Below are 18702 nucleotides of genomic sequence, written 5' to 3'. Positions count from 1 at the left end.
ATTTCTTTCCTCAGGTAACCTTCCTGTTGTAAGGTATTCCACTATGGGGGTCATCCAGGCCGGCTTTGTGTCAATCATCTCGACCTTTATCACTTTTTCTGCCACGCTTGGACACTCCAAGAATTCCACTAGTACTACGTTCAAAGTCTTAGCTTCCTTGGTGGTGGCCAGTCTTGCCAAAGCATCAGCATTAGTGTTCTGCTTGTGAGGGATTTGTTCAACAGTTCCATATTCAAATTCTGACAGCTCTTTCTTCACCTTGGCTAGGTAAGCTGCCATCTTGGTACCACGCACTTGATATTCTCCCAACACTTGATTAACCACGAGCTGGGAATCACTATAACACTGGACAACCCCTGCTTTCAATTCCTTTGCCACTCTGAGCCCGACTAACAAAGCCTCATACTCGGCTTCGTTGTTTGATGCTTTGAATCCGAATCTCAGCGTTGTATGGAATCGATGCCCCTCTGGAGAGATCAACATGATCCTAGCTCCGGATCCATTCTAATTAGATGAGCCGTCCACGAATATCTTTCACAACTCCTGCACAACTCCTTCAAAAGCTCCTCTTGAAATTCGGTGCATTCAGCCACAAAATTGGCAAGGGCCTGGCTCTTGATCGAGGTTCGTGGTGTGTACAGTATCTCGAACTAGTTGAGCTCTACTGCCCATTTTAAGGGGTGCATTTTTTGTTACGGCCAAATATAGGAACAGGGGCTCTCCAGATATAGGCTTAGACAATACAGGGGGTTTGGCCAAATGCGTTTTTAGGACGAGGAATGCCAACTCGCACTCCTCAGTCCATTCAAATTTCCTATTTCCTCTGAGCAAGTTGTAAAAGGGAAAACACTTGTCAGTGGACTTTGAAATAAATCGGTTTAGCGCTGCCACTTTTCCAGTCAAGCTCTGAACTTCTTTGTCCGCGCTGGGCGAAGGCATCTCCAATAGTGTGCTAAAAGTTGTGTCAAATTTGGCACTGAATATAACATGATGTATATTTGGAGTATCATTAATTAGTTTCTTTTTTATTTACTTTTATTTTATTTTTATCTTTTATTATTACTTTTAGTATAACATTAAATGTAAATGAAAAGTTTTTATATAATTAGATTTTAATATAATAATATAATAAAAAGTAAAATATTATTTTTTTATAATTTCAATAAATATTAAATGAGCATTAATGAAATATTTATATTTGCATCAACTTCTACAATTATGCATTAGAGTACATTTGTGAGGACAGTTGTAAAAGTATATCACTTGACTTTTTGTACCAAGTATATATAATATTCAAAATTATAGTATTTTTTTTAATTTGTGCATCAATAAAATAAAAATAAAAATAAAAATCATTCTAATTCATTGAACTCGTAATTCTAATATTACTTATTCATTTGATGAGGGCTGACAATGTAGTTGAGTCATCCATTGTTGCTACTGTTATGTTTTCTTTAGGGTTCTAGGTAGTAAGAGAATAAGTAAAAGTGAAGGTTTTAGTGGAAATGAGAAGAAGAAGAAGAAGAAGAAAAAAATACCACGAATTATGTCCTCTCCATTGAGGGTAGTCGGAGCTTGTGGCCGACGAACTTTTGACTTCTGAAAGGATCAACCTCTTCTCTCTTGAATGGAAAAGAAGAGATAGATGTGAAGGGGGAGAGAAGATACTCGACAGATATGTGAAGAATCCCTTAGGAATTTTGTTTTAATATATTTTATTTGTGTTTGGTATTTACAAGTTTACAAGTTAATCAATGCCACATCATCATTTTTAAATTCCTCACCTTCGCCAAATTTCCATTTCGTCAAATTCTACACCTTCTAGCCATTAAGTAGGAAAAACAGAGAAAGAAAAACACATCTCAAAGGCAAAGAAGATAGTTCTAATGAGCTAAATCCCATCTCAAAATTTGTCTTTTGAACCAATCCATTCGGAGATCAAAAAAAATTTTAAGCTTTGCCAGGAAATTGTAAAAAGTTCATTTGGGAAATTATTTTACATGTCAACGTACATAGAGAACTCATACTAATAGGATGTGAATCAGGACCAGGGAGAAGCTCGATTCAGAGTAGATTTTCTCGAAAGACACAAAGGTTGGGCAACGTAAATTCATGCACACCAACTGTGTCTGATTAAGATTAATTTTCATCCCCTCCTTCTCTAAAAACATGGAATAATTTAAGCACCATTGAATTAAATACAAGGTTGCAAGTGTTTGATTCATAGGCTTTCCTTATATTTTTTATTTTTCTCATCTTGCTTCTTCTCCATCTTGTTCTATAAACTTACTTGATTGATTCTATTAATGCTCACTATATGTTGTGTTGTTTTGATCTAGTCCATTCTTTGTGCAATGTTTCTTCTTAATCCAGACCTGGCTCAATTGATTCAACTATTGTGGCTGTAGTGCAATTGGTATTTGGGCCTCGTGTGTGTTTACAAGTAAGCCAATAAGAATTTTGATTTCTGAAGATAGAAAGAAACTTTAATGATTTGAAAGAATAAAATAGGCTTCACCATGATAATACTTAGGAAAATATGATAGTATTTACTTTTTATTTTATATAATATTTTTATATGCTTGAAGGAGGTATTTTATACATCAGATATGAGTTAAATGTAGACAATAGCTCAAGTTGATATTTACCTTCCCATTTTATTTTTCTTCTTTGTCATTTAATTTTATATATTCTTGTCTTTTGTGTAAATTCTTATTTTGGGCTTCCTAAAGTTTTTATGGATGATGATACAGAGGTTTTAGATTCTGTTTCTACTACCTTATTTTTGCATATGGTCAACTTTTAAGTTTCATCGTGCTCTCATTTGGTTTGCCTTTCTCCAATTTCTGTTTCAACCTCTTATTTGGTGAATTTTTGTTCCTTTACCCATTCTTCTTTTCTGCCAAAAACTTAAGCCATAATTATTGTCTTCTCTATAATGGAAATATTATGTTCTCTTGATATGATACATTATTTCTCTTGCATGTACTTATTTATTGTTATTAATATTTCCTATTTTTCTTTTTTACTTTGTTCACTTAATTGGTCTTGTGGGTCAATGAGTTGTGATCTAGATATTGTTGTGGTAATGTAGTGCTCTTTTCCTGTTCCCTTTCCCTTATTTTGTTCCTAGGCTTAAAGTTAAAAGGGTTTGTTTGTGTTGTATTGCTCTTTAACTGAGCTTTTGGTTACCGATGCATTGCAAGAGCTTTCGCTGTGTTGGAACTTCTATTTGTGAGAGTATGCTTAGATAAGTTATCAGGCATTAAACCTTTTTTAGCACCAAGTTGTTAGGCTAATATCTAGGCATTAATGTGAATAGTTAGTTTATAAATTGGACGGTATTGTATAAAATATTGTTTTAAAGGAGTGCCTAACCTACCCACAAGAGATGACATTGTTAATTTAAAATTAGAGAATGGATGAAATTTTTTTATTGTGACATACAAGTATATGGTCGATCTTCATATTTCAAACTTGTCTACTATTTTTGTTCATTGAATATTTGAAGTAGTTTAATTGATTTCCATTTGAGATATACATTTCCTGGACAATTTTTATGTAGTTATCACTTATCAAAGTCACCATTTAGGCACTTCTAGATTCACAATTTTGATCCTGGATTATTTTTATTATTATTTATTTTCTAATCCTTTATTTGTTGGGAAAAAGTCTATAAGAAATTAGGTTTGAGTTAATGGGGCCCTTATGCAATACTTTAGTAATATCTGGGGCTGTCAAATATTATTTGATGGTATTTTACTACTTTTTATTTTGTTATATCTTAGATGAAAAGTTTGATAAACATGGACTTTGTACTAGAAATGAACCAAGTCCTCTGTGATCTTGTGGTCGTGAGTCACTGGGTTGTGATATTGTAGCAGTAATGTAGTGCTCTTTTCTTTTTCCTTTCCGTTTTGTTTTTGTTCATAGACTTTAAGTTAAAAGGGTGTGTTGTATATCACCCAAGAGGGATAACTCAAATAATCTAGCATGCGATCACCTCCCCAAAGTCTCAGGGTTGGAGTCCTAGGATTAGTAGGGGATCCTATGTTTTTAAAAAAAAAAAAATAAACGAGGGTGTTGTATTGGTCTTTGGTTGAGGTTTTGGCCTTAGGTTGTTGTGATATTGGTAGTGATACACTACAAATTCTTTAATCAAGAACAAATTTAATTTGTATTTTTTAATATAATTTAATATATTATGTAAATATATTATAAAAAATTATTAATTAATAATTTGTAACACACAATAGCTACTAGTTAAAGAATTAGTTTTTTTTTTTTGGTGAAAATGAGTTATTCAAATAATTGTTTAAATTTTTTATACTTTGTAATATCAATTGTTAATTTAATTAGTACATGTATATTTAATAAAAGAAGTTTTATTTATTAAAAATTCAATGATACTTATTAAGAAATTTATAGTAGTAGTTTTATTTTTTTCTTTTAAAACTAATAAGAACTATTTTTTTGAAACAGAAAAGTTGATAAATTAAAATAAAACTTGACCAATAAAACAAAAATGCTAGCTATAACGACTTTCTTTAACGATTTCTCTTCCTTCTTTTAGGTTTAAAAAATTGCCGCAATTGTAACCCCCTTCTCCTCTGCTTGACCTGGCACGTAGCACCTCCTTAGTGATGGCACACCTACCTCCATTTGACAACCCAACACAGCAACCCTTGACAGTAGCCTAGCCACCACTCGACCACAGGAGAGGCCATTGTTCGACCACAACAACTCGTGCAACTGGAGTCTTCCTCTCTTCTCTAGTGACTAGTTTCTTCCTTCTTCCTATGCACAACAACACCTCAGGCACACTAGATATTCCCCAAGTATGGAGCTCTTCCCTTTCTCATATATGTTCGTATCTCACGCCGGATTTGGAGGTTTTGGGTGTTGTGTTTATATGTGAATTAGAATTCTTCAAGTCAGAGTTTGGATAGTTACTCATCATATAATATTAATTTTTTTTTTTAGAATTCCGAAAATTGGCTTTGGTCTCTTTCTCATGTAATACAATCATTGCTCAATGATATTATGTCAATAGTTTCTTAGAAAGAAAATTAGAATCAACAACAGCATATTACTTGTTTATATTACAGACATACTTTTTCCCTTCAAAAAATAGAAAATTGACGTTCTTTTGCAAAAGTGTGAAACCAAGTATTTATATATAGCTTATCCTCTTAAGCTATATAGTTTTAGGCATTTCCACCGTACATAAGAGCCTAGTTGACAATACATAACTCAAGGTATTTCCACTTTGTAGATGTTGAATATTTCAGTATATTTAATCACACCAGAAGGTTCTATACGATTACAATTTTTCATAGGCAATAAAGCTTAACCATGGAATAATATGTTAGGAAAAATAGATGATTTTTATTTATTTTCATTTAGATCTAATATTAAACAAGTTAATATGAGACAACCTAGAACATGTTTCTAAAATTGAATTTAAAGAGAAATAATGAGAAGAATACTTACATTATACGCAGCGGAATGTTTGAGTATTTCCTTCAGTTTCTCTAACCCTTGTATCATTTATGTTGCAGAGTATTACCAAGAAACTGAACCGATCTTCAATTTTCTTCACAGTCTTCCAAAGTATCCTTAGAATCACCTAGACTAGAGTGGGAAATTCTCAACATATGAGATTGATACAGAGAGGAAGAGAAAATAATAATAAGACTTAGAAAATGACTTATGTTTAGAGAGAATCTAAAACTTATCGAAGACTTGTGTTTTAGAAATCTGAACTTTTTTTTTCAACTCTCTCTTAGCATTTTTTTATAGACTCAATTAAGTCATTTATTTAATTAAAAAATCAATAAAATAATAGCCAATAGTCAGCCCTAGGTCAAAATTATCATGGGCTTTAGGCCCGTGAAATTTCCCATTCAATTATAAGTCCATTGGACTTAAAATCAAGTTATGTATTATTTCCTATTAATTTAATTAATTAAATAATTATTCAAATCATTTATCAAATTAATTATTTATAATTTTAACGTTGATTTAAACTTATTTATTAATTTAGATATCAATTTATCTTAATTAATAAATTTGTCCTAATTTCTCTTTTCTTCTCTAAATTGTATAACTCTGGGAAATTATCCAAAATTGACCTGGTCAACTTTGATAATTCTAATTGACAATTAAATCAATTAATTGAGACTATCGAGATGATTTTATCCAAGGTACATGGGCCTATGAAATCAAGCTCCAATAAGTTATCATAAATCTAACAAATAAATTTACTAACTTATTAATTCATCGTGACTCTACTAAAGACTCAGAATTGCACTCTTGAATTCATAGAATGCTCTATAAGCAATATAGATTTTTTATTAATTATCCATTGTTACAACTATAATTGTCACTCAATCCTCTATAAACGGTCTACAATGAGATGGAACTAAAATACCATTTTACCCATCATTGTATTTTATCCTTAAAACATTTAGTTCATTGGAAGTGATATTTCAGTAAACTAATATTAATTATTGAAATGAGATCTCTATCATTTAGCACCTTGAACCAAACTAATAGGAAAGCATCATTTCACTTCTTCATCAGAAGCTATAGATGTTTATATCTATGACTAACACTCCCACTCAATTATACTACCGAGTTCCCAAGATGTAAGTATGGGCTAGTCCGTAGGGTAAGTTGGTAACGAACAAGTCAAAGAACTCAAATAATACAATTAGTTAGAATACTAACCACTAAGAATTGATATTTAATTGACTTATGGTCAACTATGATATGACTAGAATAGATAATAATGATATGTTTACTTATCCTATCTACTATCAATATCGGTCCAATTCGATGTAACAAATACATATGATCTTATCTACTTTGCTAATGCTAACAGTGTGATGTGTAAGTAGAATATATCGTAGATTAGCAAGTCAGTGTAAATCATGTGCACTTACTAATATTAGGACTAACTTATTGTGAACATATAATCATATTTATATTCAACTATGATTACGTCACTATAAATACGATTAATTATATGCTCGAGATTTAATAAAAGTTCATATTAAACAAATAGTCATAAAAATAAAATGTGTGAACAAAGTGATTGACCAATTCAAAAAATGATTTCTATTCGTTTATTGATAATAAATGAAATTACAAAGAAATTTAGTTTTAATTAGGGCATAAAATCCCAACATAATAATATGGTTGACTTTTCACATCTTACACTGAAACAAGTGGTCCTTTCGATCAATATTATTTTTTCTTTGGTATGCTTTGGAAGGGTCTGAAAAGCTTAACCAAAATATTTAAGAAGAGACCAAAATAAAATTGCTCACTTAGTTAGAAAGATCATATTCTAGCTCATAGAAAGTGTTTTCAGATTTAAGTGGTCCTTTTTAGGCTGCTGTGACTTTTTTCTTATTTTAATTCTGTATCTGCTAAAATGGTATACAGTTCCTATAAGGGTCTTTGAACATATGTAAGTCTTTTGGACTGTCTTGCTATCATCATAAGAAACTTGATTCAAACCAAATATGGTCTTATAATGAAATTTTCAACTAAGTCACAGATGCCTCACAAAGCTAAGCTGTAGCTAGTTCATTTATCTACCCAAGTTTTGGAGTGTCACCTTTTAATGTTAGTTATGCAATTTCGTATGCCTTCTGGTTAGCTGAGCCTGAGAGTGCTTCCTTGGATAATTATTTCAGTGTTTTCTACTTTTTGAATCTAATCATCATTATTTTCATATTAATGATCATTTTTAAGTAATTGGTGTGCAAAGTTGCTCTTTGTCTTCCTCACTTTGGTACTTGGAACTCTTTTTCTTGTTATTCAAGCATATTTTTGTTGGGTTTTCCATTCCGTCTTTAGCAACAAAGATCACTTTGGTGTTTTGACCTAATTTTTAAACGAATACTTGAACACATATTTCAAAGTTCAACTTGTTCCTTAAGAACGTATTCAGCTTAAATTGTAAGTAGCTACATGTAATGACCTAAATTTCCTAATAAGGCTTAGGATCTTGATTAGGAGGCTGGGAGGGCCATAATTGATTTATTATGATAATAAATGAATATATTCATGATTATGTGAATTATATTACTATATGATGATAAATGCATGCATATGGGTCCACTTTTCATTATAAGGACATTTTGGTAATTTGGCTTGTTGAGGGCATATTTGTATATTTTCATGCAGGTTGGTGAATTATTAATGAGGCCACATTATAATGTGGATTTTTTTTTGAGCTATTCGGTATGAGACGATCTTTGAATGCAAGTTAGCGGTTTGGTCATAATGGGGTTATATCCGGGCTCGGGGTGAGTCTCGGGATAATTTGATGATTAGTGCATTACCGGGAATTCAAGGGTAATGGGATATGATTTAGTAATTATTTGATGACATTGAGAATAATGGGAATTTGAGGGCGTTAATTATGATTTGCGGTATAAGTGGGAAATGACAATTTTTCCCTTGGGGGCAGTTAAGAAAAGAAGATAGGCTTAAGAGCATTTTGGTCATTTGACCAAGGGATATATGCTAACTTAAGGATGTTGTAGAGACCTTAGAAGCAAAACAGAGCAGTCCTTTCCCTCCCCCACAATCATCTTGTTCTCTATTCTCTCTTCGAAATTTTGAAGCTAAGATTGAGGGTTCAAACTTGGAAATTAAAGCTTGAGGTCCTAGGCTAGTGTTCAACTAGTGAAGGGGATTCAATTATGGGTTGAAGGTAAGAATCTCAGGCAGATTTTCTCTGGTTATGCTCTCTTTTAGTTGGGTTTTCAATTAATATTTTGGGACTGAATTTGATGAGGTTTTGAATGGTTGAAAGCTTAGATTTTGATTGATATATGATGGATAAGTTGTGGTAATAATTGGGAACTTTTCTTTGTGTAATTGGAAGTGTTTTAATAGGTTTTTGAAATGAGTTCAAAGAGGGAAAACAGGGGTGTTTGGCAGGGTTTCAGATGGTACCGCGGCTCTGTTCTAGAGAACCGCAACCCGAGCTTGATGAAGAAGAAGGGGTGGTGCTGAAAGGCCTTGGTGCCGTAGCACGGGGAGAGGCTGGTCGCAGCGTGTACTGAAGGCAGGGAGGCTGGCGTCTCTGTTTGGGAGGCGGGTCGCGGCATGGTGGAGTAGGGCCGCGGCTCTTAAGGGCCTTTTTGGCCAGAATGGTGTTCTTATCATTGGAACTTAAACCTTAGGCCTCGCGATCATTCCTACTACCTGATTTAGTAGGATTCGACTTCTTGGAGGCTAGGTCTTACTCCGGGAACCTTTTATTGATTGATTTTATTGATGGAATCCCATATTTAGTTATGACTAGGTAACTGCTAAGGAACTCAAAGGATTGATCGTTCTCAAGGGTCGTTCTTTTATTATTTCTTGCTCGAAGCGGAGGTAAGAAAACTGCACCCGGCATGTGATATGCATGGTTTTTGATGTAGCATGTTGAATGCCCTATTTGTATATCTGGAATGCATATTAAATGCTTAGAAGGTTGCTTATCTGTGTATGGCACTGACCTATGAGTCAGAATCGGCAATGGTGTCAGTATTGATTATGAAGCTGTGACTAATTAGTCAAGTTCGGCTGTAATACTGAGCACTGGTCGTATGGAATTGACCTATGAGTCAATAATGGTATTAGCATGTTTAACGCAAAACGAAAAGATTAGATCTAATCAACATAAGCATTATCATCATAAGCATGAAATTCTTAACCGACCTTAAGTTCGATGAAAAAAAAAAGCGTTTGTCTAGTCTAATGGCTAGTTACTTAGAGCCGGGGCCAAAAGGCTCAGGTGACTGCATCATCACATGGCTAAGGGTGCGAAGCCCAAGTTCGTGACTTCAGACTAGTCTGTGAGTTTCTAGATGTGTTTCCAGAAGATTTACCAGGGTTGCCACCACACAGAGAGATTGAGTTTGTGATAGAACTGGCACCAGGGACGGAGCCAACAAATATAAAAGGATCCTCACCTTCAGGTTCAAAGGTGACCATCTTCCTTCTGCAATCTACGGTTGCCCCATACTTCACTAACCAATCCATCCCTAGAATCATATCAAAGTCAGTCATAACTAACTCTATCAATCCACTGACAACTCTCTGCCCTCCACTGTCACTGGCAAAGATCTGACCCATCTCCTGGATACTACTATCTCCCCAGTGAGTAATAAGGTCGTGAACCCCACAACATAATAATCACATGGTCTACACAGTCTATCAATAATTCTACTAGCAACAAAAGAATGTGTAGCACCAGAATCAATCAAAACAGTATAAAGGGTTCCAGCACTAAAAAGTTGGCCTGTAACTACTGAGGGTGAAGTCTCAGCTTCTGCTTGAGTCAATGCGAACACTCGAGCTAGAGCCGAGCTGTCTTCCTTTCTGGGCTCTTCCTTTCTTGCTTTTGGGCAGTCTTTCTTAAAATGTCTCACTGCCCCACATAAGAAGCAAGCATTTGCCCTACACTCCCCCAAATGGCTCCTCTTGCACCTAGGGCACTCTGGATAAGTCTTCCAAGCCTCACTGCCACCCTGACGACCCATTTCAATACCTCATGGTCACCTATCAGGACCTGGAGCTAGGAAGGTATCAGGAGCCTTCCTCTTTTGATCACTGGGCCATCTGCCCCTACCTGTACCCACAAATGGAGGTCATGCCTTCCTAAACTCTCTTCTGTCTGCATTGTCCCTCCAGATCTTATTCTCTGCACTCTCAACTGTGAGAGCCTTCTCCACCACTTGTGCATAATTAGTAACTCCAGCCACAGTGTGATACGAACCTCCCGGGCTAGTCTAGGTTGTAGCCCCTGGAGAAACCTCTCCCTTCTGGTCCCATCAGTGGGCACCAGTTACATGGAAACTTTGCCAATCGATCAAACTTCAGAGCATATTCAGTCACTGTCAAACTCCCCTAAAGTAATCTGATAAACTCTTCATCCTTTGCAGCCCTAATGGAATCATTGTAGTACTTCTCATTAAACAGAGCCTGAAACTCTTCCCAACTCAGGGCATTGACATTTCTGGTCTAGGATATAACCTCCCACCAAAATCTGGCATCCTCCCAAAACATGTATGTGGCACATGCCACCCTCTCATTACAAGACTCCCTCATGAAGTCAAGGATGGTAATAATCATGCTATCCATTGCTCAGCCTTAGCTAGATCTGAACTACCCTAAAAAACTGGAGGTTGTTGTTTCGTGAACCTTTCATAAAGAGGTTCCCATTTGCTTCCAGCCTTAGGCAGCTGCTCAACTATTGGCACCAATACAGGTGGTGCATCTGGTAAAACGTTCCCTGCAGGAACATGTTGTTGTCTCAGGAGGCAGATTTCTTCTTTCTGCCTCAATACACTGGCCTGTAAGTCATTAAATAACTGCTGCGAATTATCAGGAGCTGGCTGAGGAATCTGATTCTGGTCATTCTCTTGACCCTGTTTGTTATTCTGGCCCTGATCTTCCTAACCAACTGATGAATCTCTCTGTCTTGGAATCATTCTTATTAACTTAACCTTCCTGCAATAGTCAATGCGGCTAGTTAGGCAGTGATAACTAAACCTCTTGCCGCCTCACGGTCCAAGATCAACAGATAATCACCCATATTCCACAATTATACAAATATACATATGAATTCATAATCATAGCATTTAGCATTTAACACGTATCAGTTAATAATCCACAACGAACAATACTAATAAGTATGTTCTAGCAATATCAGTGCTAATAAGCACGTTCTTACTTATGATGTAGTAGTCAAGGCCCATCCTTATTAATGTATACCAAGTAGACAGGTAAAGCATTTATACTTTATTTGAGCAGTTAAACATATAACCACATAAATAGTTACCAAACCATGAGTCGAGCTTGTCTTCAGTGGTGAATGTACATGCCCAGCCAGTCTAGAGGAACCCTAAACCTTGGCACGCTTTGATACCAAGTTATAACGCCCTGGTTACTCCAAGACTGCTATTGTGAACTTTAAATAGTGCTTAACTCGCTAAACGAGTCATTTGGTTATAAACATGCATCTAGGTGTTATTAATAGGCTAAGGTGAAAAATTATGATTAAAAGGAATGAATATATTTTATTTAAAACATAAAACTGTACACGTTCCCATAAAAGCATTTACAAGTTATTTACAATCCAAAATGGTCATTACAATGTAAAAGTTACAACTCGCCGACCTAAGCGGCAAAAATAGGGTTAACCCTTAGTTCCCCTAAGAAACACCTTGGTCGTGGTGGTTAAGCAGCCACATATGTACACATCACCACCTAAGCTCTCCACTCAAGGCTGGGTGAGCTTTTCTTTCCCTTTACCTGCACCACATAGCACCCGTGAGCCAAGACTCGGCAAGAAAACTCATTACTGCATGTATACAATATCAATTGATGATTACGATAATCATACTGGGGCTTATAGCCCTAATCAGATAAGAGACTAATGAGTCACTCCCTGGATAGGTGACTAATGAGTCACACTCTTTATAGGTGACTAATGAGTAAGTCACGAACTTGGGCTCCGCACCCTTAGCCATGTGACGATGTAGTCTCCTGAGCCTTTTGGCCCCGACTCTAAGTAACTAGCCATTAGACTAGACAAACGCTTTTGTTTTTCATCGAACTTAAGGTCGGTCAAGAATTTCATGCTTATGATGATAATGCTTATGTCGATTAGATATAATCTTTTCATCTTGTGTTAAACACGCTAATACCGTTCTTGACTCATAAGCCAATACCATACAACCAATGCTCAGTACTACTGCTGAACTTGACTAATGAGTCACAGCTTCACAGTCAATACTGGCACCATTGTCGATTCTGACTAATAAGTCAGTACCACTAACAAGTAAGCAAGATTTCTAAGCATTTAATATGAAATCAATGTCCACATATAGAGCACTCAACATGTCTCATTAATAACCATGCATGTCACATACTAGGGGTAATTTTCTTACCTCTGGTTTGAGCGTGACACAAGTTAAAAACGACCCTTGAGAACGATCAATCATTTGATCCATTAGCGGTCACATAGTCATAAGAAAATATGGAATTCCATCAATAAAATTTATAATAAAAGGTTCATGATCTAAACCTCACTCTCGGGTCCTTGAATCCTACTAACACAGTTAATAAATTCGATCCCGAGCCTTAAGAATTGAAACCCCGAGCAAAAAACCCTCAAAAGTACCCAAAATAGTATCCTGGAAAAACAGGGTAGCGCTACAGCGCTGCCCCCAGGCGCAGCGCTGCCCCCAGGCGCTATGGCACTACAACCAGAGTTGCCATGCCCTAGACAACACTGTGGCGCCAATCCCTGGGCGCTGTAGTACCAGAACCAGGGTGTGTCAGCCCTGGTTTTTCCCCCTTCAAGTTCTCCAATTTTCAAACCTAAAAAGCTGATTCCAAGCCTCAACCAAACCCACAAATGAACCTAAAAACCAATCCTACAAGTCTTAGGCATCAAAACCCAATTAAACTTTCCCAAAAACTTCATTGAATTCCCAACTATCAAATCCAAAATTCCAGCTGAAAACTAATTGAGAAACAGGGCAAAAATCAGAGTTTCCATGGCTAAATTCTTAAACCTTCTTCAATGGTAGAACACAATCCTAGACCCTCAAGGCTTGATTTCCTAGTTTGAATCCTCAATTGGAGCTTCAAAATTCAAAGGAAAAAGAAGAAGAAAAATGATCAGGAGGAAGAGGAGAAACGTGCTCTGTTTTCTCTGCCTAAGCTTCCTTCTTCAGCTTTCTAGTTCACATATAACCTAAGGTCAAATGACCTAAATTCCCCTAGGTTAAGTAATTTCTTTTCAAAGCTAGCAAGGGTAAAATCATCCTTTCCCATCTATCTCGTTAATTATAATTAGCGTCCTCCAATTCCTGTTATTCCCAATATTCTCAAATGTTAATAAATCATATCTCATTACCCTTTAATTCTTGGTAATGTACTAATCATCAAATTACCCCAGACTCACCCCGAGCCCCGAAATTAACCCCGTTATGACCAAACTGCTAACTTGCATTCAAAGATCGTCGCATGCTGAATAGCATGAATATATCCACATTATAATGTGGCCTCATCAATTAATTACCAACATGCATGAAAATATACAATTATGTCCTCAACGGGCCAAATTTCCAAAACGCCCTTATAATGAAAGTGGACCCACATGCATGCATTTATCATCATATAATAATATAATTCACATAATCATGCATATAATCATTTAATGGCATAATAAATCAATTATGACCCTCCCGGCTTTCTAATTCGACCATTAAACCTCATTAGGGATTTTGGAGCATTACACTGCCACAATTGTGGGGGAGGGGTTGGCTATGCGGTTGAGGGTGGAAGGCCTTGACTAGGGACAAGGAAAAGAGATTCATGTTGATGTAAATAAGGAGGTTCAAAAGAAAGGTTTTAAAAATCGTACCAAAGTTTTGGCTATTGTGAATAATTTTGAATAATTTACAGTACCGAAAACTAGGTTAAAAAAAGGTTGTTACACGTATGACTAATTTTTTTTATGTGCGTGGAAAACTTGTTTGAACCTAGTTTTCGACAGTGCAAATTGTTCAAAATTTTCTGAAAATTTGCCTAAATAACTACAAAATACACTCTCTTAATAAAAATTGCACCAAAAACTATTCACGAGTCGGAAATACACAAGAGCCCCTACAATAGAATTTCATACATATATATATTTATATCTTTTTATATATATTTAGTATTGAGACCCAAACACTATTTATATATATATATAAAATTGTTTATATATTTTTAGTATTGAAACTCAAATCTGTTTACATATTTAATATTGAATTCTCGTGGCAGACTTTTATTCATGGTAACTTACTAACTTACTAGTAATTTGTTCATCACCAAGTTTTTTGTATTGTTTCATGTTTTTTTTCGTTTATGCATGATGTGAACACAATTCTGCTATGATATTATTAAATATTTGTGTTGTGGGGTACTCTCTACCACAACTTTGTCATTCAAGTTTCAACTTTAAAATGTATCGTGTTTTAACTCAGTCCAATTTCTGAACCAACTATTCACATTAATGCCTAGATATTAGCCTAACAACTTGGTGCTAAAATAGGCTTAATGTCTGATAACTTCTCTTAGCATACTCTCACAAATAGAAGTGTCAACACGCCAATAGCTCTTGCAATGCATTAGTACAAATATTACAACAACCCACGACCAAAAGCTCACCAAAAGAGCATACAACACAAGTACACCCTTTTAACTTTAAGCCTAGGAGATAAATAAAGAAAAGGGTATAAGGAAAGAGAATTACATTACAACAACAATATCAAGAAATAATAAGGTACATACAAAAGAAATAATGTATCATATAGGGAGAACATAATATTGCCATTATAAAGAAGACAATAATTATGGCTTAAGTTTTTGGTAGAAAAGAAGAATGAGTAAAGGAACAAAAATTCACCGAATAAGAGGTTGAAATAGAAATTGAAGAAAGGCAAACCAAATGAGAGCAAGCTGAAACTTAAAAGTTCACCATATGCAAAAATAAGGCAGTAGAAATAGAATCAGAAACCTCTGTATCATCATCCATAAAAACCTTAGGAAGCCCAAAATAAGAATATACACAAAAGATAATAATATACATAAGATTAAATGGAAAGGAAGAAAAATAAAATGGGAAGGTAAATATCAACCTGAGCTATTGTCTACATTTAAGTCATATCTGATGTATAAAATATCTCCTTCAAACATTTAAAAACGTTCTATAAAATAGAAAGTAAATACCATTATATTGTCCCAAGTATTATCATGGTGAAGCCAATTTTATTCTTTCAAATCAATAAAGTTTCTTTTTGTGTTCAGAAATCAAATTTCATATTGGGTTACTTGTAAACACACACATATGATAAGGTGAGACCCAAATACCAATGGCATTGCAAACACAATAGTTGAATCAATTTAGCCTGGTCTAGATTAGGAAGAAACATTGCACAACAAATGAACTCGATTATAACAACACAACATATAGTAAGCACTAATTGCATTGCAAACACAATAATTGAATCATTATATCAATCAAGTTTATATAACAAGATGGATAAGAAGTAAGATGAGAAAAATAAAAACTACACGAAAAACCTATGAATCAAACACTTGCAACCTTGTATTTAATTCAAAGGTGCTTCAATTATTCCATGTTTTAAGAGAAGGGGGAATAAAAATTCATCTTAATTACAAACAGATGGTGTGCATGAACTCTTAATCGAGCTTCTCCCAGCTTCTGATTCTCACCCTGTTAGTATGAAAGTTCATGCGAAACCTAAAACTTTGTTTTTTATTCTTCTTCTATTTATGTATGCCGACTTGGAATTCCCAAATGAAGTTGACCCGTCAACTTCTTTGAAAAGCTTTAACTTTTTTACTTTCTCCGAATCGATTAGTTCAAAAGACTAATTTTGAGATGGGTTTTTGCTCATTAGAACTATCTACTCTGCTATTTTTTTTTCTGATTTAATGGCTAGAAGGAGAGGAATTTGTGGAAATGGATATTGAAATTTGCAAAATGACATTCTCATTTATTCTTTTAAAATTTTTGAAAGCTCATGATGTGGCATTGATTAACTTGTAAACTTATAAGTTAGCATACATTGGTCATTTGAAATTGTTTTGTATCTGTTATGTACTTTGATGGATTAATCCTATTAATGATATTTTCTATTAAATTCAACAACAACAACAAAAAATACTTACAAAGACAAAATTAACACAAATAAAATACATAATACCATATATTATAAAATCATAAATATTTGGTACTTTAGACTCAGATTACCTACAAATACCTTCATCAATTTCAAAATATCTTAAGATCTCCAAAAAATATTCAAGTGGAGCTATATAAATATATATATGATGTCCATGTTTTCATCACCCAACATGTGACAATTAGGAGTAATTAGTGACAAGCCATTAAGTTCTTGGAGGGCGAACTCCTCCGAGAAGTCCAGTGAGGCCACGTCCCGAGCTAGTCTCCAAGTCATGAATGTCTTCGAGTGAGGCCACGCCCCGAGTCATGTCCTCCGGTCAAGGATGTCTCCAGGTAAGGCAACATCCCAAGATGCCATTTTCACTCGGCCATTCCCCAAGTCTAGGACTCTAGTCTTTAGACCCAAAATTGATGCCAAGTGTCAGTCACTGCAGGTGTGGGTCTCAAAAAGGATCATCTGACAAGTTTTAGTGAGCCTCGATTAGTGATGCCTACACTTGACAATTGGCATTTCCCACAACGCCGCCTGACATGGGAAAACATGCGCCACACCCTGACAGCCATAGATATGTTCCCCGTAGAATCCGTGAGGGCCATAGTCTTTATTTTAGCATAGCTCTTTGTGCATTAACTTAAAATTAATACCCTAATAGAGGGGAATTTGAAATTAATGAGAGATGATTAACATTAATGACCCCGACCTCTATAAATAGGGCTAGGGTATCTCCTTGTAAAGGATTTAGTTTTTTAGAGAGAGAAACTTTATAACTCAGTGCAATGTATACTTTGCCAGAGAATCACCATTAAAGCTTGCTACTACGAGCTTTAAGCTCACTAAATAATAGAAACTCGTGGACTAGGGCTCTTTTACAGCCTGAACCACATAAAATCCTGTGTTGTTTCCTTGTTTTCTTGTAATCTTTCAAATTAAGTTGACAGAAAAAAAAAAAGCAGTCAATATTTTGGTGCTTTCACTGAGAGCTTGAAGGAAGCTTGGAGAATAGTCATGGTGACCACTTGAAGGCATTCACCAGACGATATCACCCCTCACTTCGCAGCTGCGGGAGGAGAAACCAGTCACATGACGCCGCAAGACCACCCGGACGCGGTGGAAGACTATGACAAAAATGTCGAGTACGACGGCATGGACGACGGAGGTGACGATGAATACTATGAGGAGGAATATCCTCATTCCATGGACGCAGAGGAGATACCAAAAGTGGTGGAGGTCTATGACTAGGTGGCCACTCAATAACAAAAGATCGACACCCAAGAGGGTAACATCGCTGCCTTGTAAGAGATGGTTAACGCCATGAGAGCTACAAGTGGACACCCATGGTGAATTATGGTCAAGGAAGCTATCAAGTGTGTCGCTTGTGCCCCCAGCTGGAATGCCACATGTCATCCCGCCCAGTGTGCCTCATGAGCACCCGGCTGAAGTGGAGCGAGATCCGCCAGTTGGTGTGCCTCCCGTAAACTCAGCTAGAGATGTAACCCCACCTATGCCACAAGACCATGGCAAAGGTAAGGTTGACGACAACCCTGCTCCCAAACCAAAGAAGGCTCGTCGGAACCCCAAAGACAATTAGGTCTCGAGGCCAGCTAGCATGGGTGAAGGCCGAAGAGCCCGAGGACACCGCCAGGCCGTCGGCGCCACTGACCCAGGGCGTTCCGCCCAGGCGCGCTAATATGGATCCCGCGAGGCCCAGAAGAGGTGTCCTCCAGGCACCTTGTCATCACCATAGGAACAATGGCTGATGGGCCAGCATGCGAAACTTCCCTGTTGGCAGAGAGCGTGACATCAATATCTTGGTTAACAATTAGAATGTTTAGTCAGACGGGGAAACAGAGGTGGCTTGTCCCAAGGAAAATGGTGTGTTCCAAGGTCAGACTGACCTACGGGATGAACCTAATGTTTATTA

General features: G+C 36.1%; 1 long non-coding RNA gene across 1 annotated transcript; it reads left to right on the top strand.

Annotated features, from left to right (window-relative positions):
* Positions 1-1865: 1865 nt before the first annotated feature.
* On the top strand, positions 1866-5131 carry LOC133810292 (uncharacterized). Its single transcript, XR_009881997.1, has 3 exons — positions 1866-2094; positions 2374-2443; positions 4574-5131. It is a non-coding gene; the product is annotated as an uncharacterized LOC133810292 (long non-coding RNA).
* Positions 5132-18702: the final 13571 nt, after the last annotated feature.

The sequence above is a fragment of the Humulus lupulus genome, unplaced genomic scaffold, assembly GCF_963169125.1.
Source record: "Humulus lupulus unplaced genomic scaffold, drHumLupu1.1 SCAFFOLD_881, whole genome shotgun sequence".
NCBI lineage: Eukaryota > Viridiplantae > Streptophyta > Magnoliopsida > Rosales > Cannabaceae > Humulus > Humulus lupulus.
Note: the sequence above shows the minus strand (reverse complement) of the source record. Positions and strands in the feature narration are given on the sequence as shown.